Below are 5,350 nucleotides of genomic sequence, written 5' to 3'. Positions count from 1 at the left end.
AATTAGACTTAATGAAGGCAGCATGTGAAACATCTGCTGTTCCTCCTTGACAGAGAGAGAAAACTCCGTGTGTCAGATGGGGTTTGCTCTGAAACCCTCAGTCTGACGACCAGGTTTAGCAACACATGTGGAATGTTATTGTTTGGATGATAGGTGTCAGGAGAAAATGCATCCTGTCATGCACACGCTACTGAGAGAGCACCACACAGGCTACATTCAGATTCCTGGAAGTACTGTTTAAACAACCACGCAGATACAAAACTAAGCGAGTCCTCCTCTTTTGCAAAGAGTTCCTAACAGAGTTTACAGCCATGAATGACACGGCAAAGCAGTGAATGTAGTCATGATTTAGTTAATTTAAAAAAGCTTTATTACATCCTATCAGCAACTCTGATAGTTACTGATAGGTTGTTCTCATGGACACACATGCAAAGCCAAACACAGACCCACTAAAACAGATTCATTCATTTTCTTGCTTTGAAACAGGACAGATTTATATATTAATTTAAATTTCTGTCACATTTTACTGCATCGAAGCTGTCAGTACATTTCTGTTCATGGCATCACAGCTCGATACAAACATCCCCAGGTCCAAAAGAAGTTTGGATGTTGTGTATTGGTGAAAGGTCTGTACTGCAGGCAGGCCAGTTCAGCAGCCGGACTCTTCTCCTGTGAAACCATGCTGCTGTGATGGATGCAGTACCACCGTCTTGGTCCAGAGAAGACGGCACTGGTTCTGGATCCTGTTCACATCTGGCTTCTTCTCTGCATGATGGAGCTTTAACCTGCATTGTGGGTTTCAGGGTGAACTGTGTTCACAGACAGTGGTTACTGGAAGTCTTCCTGAGTCCATGCAGTGGTTTCCAGTAGAGAATCATGTCTGCTTTTAATGTAGAATATCTCCAGCATCTAGCCTTGTCCCATGCACACAGAGATTCCTCCTGATTCTCTGAATCTTCTGATGATATTCTACACTGCAGATGGAGGATCTTCAAAGTCTGAGGAACATTTTTCTGAAATTGTTCCAGTTTTAGATCCAGTTTGTCTCAGATTGATGAAGCTCTGTCCATCTTTCCATCTGAGAGACTCTGCCTCTCTGAAATGCTCCTTTTATACCCAGTCATGTTACTGACCTGTTGCAGGTAACCTGGTTAGTTGTCCAATGCTCCTCCAGGTGTTTCTGGTTTGTACCAGGTACTTTTCCAGCCTTTTGTTGCTCCTGTTCCAACTTTTTCCATCAGATTCACTATCAGCTCATATTTCCATCACATGGTGAAATGTCTCTGGAGTGATCTGCTACTGGGGATAAAATATGGAATAATGAGGTTTATAAGCCATCGCAATCTGGTTTCATTTACATTTTACACAGCATCACATCATTTTTGGTATGGGGGGGTGAGGGTTCCTTCACTGTTTGCCAGTTCTAAAAGTTTTCTGTGTGACTGGGAGCCGCAATTTAATACTGTAATTTGCACAGAACTGAATCCTACGGCTGGAAACAGGAAATACATTAATACCAGATGTTGAAAGTTCTACCTCTAGTGGAAGGGATGTTTATATTCTTCAGCTGAAAATTGGCAGTACCAAGTTAAACGAGTTGTTTTAATTAATTTAACCAGTTTTACATGATCAGAAGTCAAACAACAATCGCAGGTTGACCAACGGTTGCCGGAGCTCAGTTTAGCTTTTAGGACACCTGAAGAACCAACTATAAATCTGTGTGCTCCTTGCAGGTGCAGTAAGCTTTTAAATCATGTGTCACATACAGATACATGTGACTATCATGCATCATTTATTATCCCGCCTTCATGTTTGCTTGCACATATTTTTTCTCTCTTTTAAGGACTGAGGATTGATCTTAAGGTAACCTACGCCTGATGTTAAAGCTGCTGTTATGAATGCCAGTTAGCTGGATCCCCTGAGGCCCCGTCAAAGACGCAGTAATTCATGTAATCAAAGGCATTTGGCTGTGGGTCACATGCTGGCTGACAACGGCGCTGCATTCACGTCTTTGCCTAGACTTGCATTTTTCTTAGCCAGCAAATTCATGGAAGTTCTTGTTGCTTAGCGAGCCTCTCTGAGGCTGCAAGCCCTGATGAATCACTTTGGAAATGAGTCATCCCAGCTCTCCAAGTAATGACTCTTTGACCGACGTGTGTGTGTGTTGCTGGATTTGCTTTGAACACTTTTCCTATGAGTCACTGCTTTGGGCGCATGCAGGACTATACATGTATCTAGTTTGCTTGCTGAACTGCTGCAGCTGTAAACGGTGCTGCTGTTTCTGGATGAAAAGTTCATGAAATCCCCAAAATCCCAAGATCAAGAAACAGAGTCATTAAAACTTGGCATGCATTCTAGTTACACTGTGTAGGACTATGTTCATGATATGGTATCATGTAGTTGCAGATGGACTGCCAAAGCAGCTCTGACTGGTTTTGGGATGGACAGGAAGTGTCCAGGTGTCCCGTGGGAAGCGGCAGAACTCCTGAAAGAGACAGGATGCATGTGCTCTGCAACCGTGTTTTGGGCTAAGACTGTGCTTGCTTATAATTACATGAGTGTCATGGCTGCCTCGTGTACTTTCTGCTGGTCTGAGGCATTGTTTGTGTGTACCCTCTGGAATGAACTCTTAGGTTCAGTAGGGGGCGGTGTAGGGACCAGTGTGACCAGATGGAAGGTCACAGGGTGGACAGCGGCAAAAATGGCTGAATGTTCCTGGTTCTCTACAAGCCGTCATTGCTGCCACACAGTGACAAACAGTTGGCAGGAGATTGGTACGATTTTAGAAGTTGACTTGCAAAAGTTCTTGTAGATATTCAAAATTTTCTACCACGCTTGTCCCTGTCAGTTTCTCACACTGACTAAATGAGCCAGACACACCGTACCGCACCGTAGGCTGCGGTCACACTGCAGGCAGAAGTGACTCAAATTCGACTATGTTGTCCATATTTGACCTGCTTCTGATCTTTTAATCACAGCCTGACCAGCACAAATCCGACCAGGCCACTTTCACATATGGGGCTAGATCGGATCCGTATCCAGACTTAGTCAAAGCGACCTCAGTCTGAATGGTCATGTCGCCTTTCATCCAACTTTCATGGCTTTGCACCTGGCCGGGACACGGTTGAATGTAACCACTGAACAGATCAGTGTTACCATTATTTCTCTCATTGCACATGAAACCGACGCGCACGCTAACACGTGTAGCTTCCATGTTTACCTCTGTAAACACAGCGTGCCACATGTGACGTCAGGTCTTCCTCTGTGCATGCGGGTCACTTCAGGGTGTGTACAGTTCACACTGATGGAGACCAACCACACAAAACATCGGACTTCTGGAAAAAACTGAGCATGAAAGACCCGCAGTGTGAACGCAGCCTAGCGTACCGTCTACGACACCACCCCAAAAGAAGCAAACACTGACCTCATCTATTGTCACCATGTGTATCATGATGTTTATGTTCTACAAATTCAGCAAGTCTGGTCTGAGTTCTCTGACGTGCCCCTAGTGGATTCCTCTGGTACTACAAGCAGGGATGAGCATGACATGTTGGCGGGAAAGAGCTTAAAGTAAGTAAAGTTAAAAGTAAGTACGTTCTCAGTCGTAGAAGTATGTCTTCTTGTCTTAATTCTACAGCCGCTAAGCCAAAAGCACAAGTAAAAGATGGCTGGAGATTGATCCCTACGCTGCCTCGTTAGATACGTATATGTGTGTGTTAGAACATAAATGAAAGGTATAAATAAATTCAGAATTAAACAGTAACAGCATTAAACTAGAATTCAGTAGTTTCACTATTTTTTCTTTTTTAAAAAATCACATTTTAGAGAAATGATCATATATTTGAAATGTGTTATAACTGTCTTTTGGTGTGAAATTTTATTATATTTCTTTTTAAAAATGCAAATGTTATGTATTCTTACCGTTTCTCCTGTTAGACTTGTACGTTCGTAGAATATTTCTGTTATTAATACATTCTAGGTTGAGGAACTTTGTAATGCCACGTGTTTCTAGCGCTACGAACTTCTGTTCTGAAGTCCACGTACTGCAGACAGCACGACAACATAAACATAAATATTTCCTGCTATTGAAAAACTTCAGGAAAAGACAGAAACCATCAGTTTTACTGGTGAGCTGCAAGCTGTACGAAGTAAACAGGGTTAAACAGTAAAGAGAGCAGAATTATTAGATTAGTTAATAAATCTGTGATTTATTTGTCTCAGTTTGGAGAAATATAACATTCAATGATAACAAATCATTCACTAATGCTTTAAAGCTCCATTTCATGCACTAAACAGGCATTTTATTGTGTTATTATTCCCTCTGCTGCAGCCGATGTGCCGTGTTGGGTAATGCTGCGATTTACAGGGTTAATCTTCTTGGTTTATTTCTTCTTTGATCACTTCACAACAAATTAAAGTGGGAGCAGGGCAGCAGTGTGTCGGCTTTACGTCTGGTCCATTGATCTGTTAGATTCAGTCATGACTGAGCATTGGGCCAACACGCAGAAACTCTCTGCTCTATGCAGATATCTGTATATTATTTGGGCCTCAGAAAGATGATCCTGTTTATTTAAATGACATCATTTTCTGTGAACTGAGAAATAATTGCATGTGCATATCCTTCATTGAGCAGCACCTTAGACAATCTAAGCATGAAGTTAGTTTCACTAATGAACTCTAAATGGGATTAAGGTAGTGTCCAGGATGAGTGTTTTACATGCCGGAGCAGCATGTGCAACTTTCCTGCAGCAGTTTCTGGCTTTGCTGCTAAATTTCCTGCATGTGTTGGACATTGATAACCACATTATAAAATGCAGCTACCGTCCCATCTGTTGCAGGATTTATTGCAGGGATGGTTTTTAATTTTAGAAAATCATGTCCTTCCATTAAATGGAAGATACTTTCAGTCTGAAATCTGCACAGTCAGCAAGCAAGAAAGGGGATTTCAGATATTTTGAACGTGGCGTGGTTGTTGGTCGGAGTATTTACTGGGATTTTCACCCACAACCATCTCCAGGGTTTCCAAAGATGGTCTGAAGAAGAGAAAATATCCAGAGCAGCAGTTGTCTGGACCAGGATGCAGCAGAAGACACACCGGGTGCCTCCTGCTAGCTAAGAACAGGAAACTGAGGCTACAATTCACACACACTCACCAACACTGGACAATAGAAGATGGAGAAACGTTGCTGGTCTGATGAGTCTCCATTTCAGCTCCACATTCAGATGCTCGGCTCAGAATCTGCTGGAAACATCATGAAAACATGGATCCATCCTGCCTTGGATCAACGCTTCAGGCTGCTGCTGGTGTAATGGTGGGGGGAGGTTTTCTTGGTCCACTTTGGGCCCCTTA

This window comes from Melanotaenia boesemani, chromosome 22 (genome assembly GCF_017639745.1).
Source record: "Melanotaenia boesemani isolate fMelBoe1 chromosome 22, fMelBoe1.pri, whole genome shotgun sequence".
Lineage (NCBI taxonomy): Eukaryota > Metazoa > Chordata > Actinopteri > Atheriniformes > Melanotaeniidae > Melanotaenia > Melanotaenia boesemani.
The sequence above is the reverse complement of the archived record's forward strand: the minus strand, read 5'-3'. Positions refer to the sequence as shown.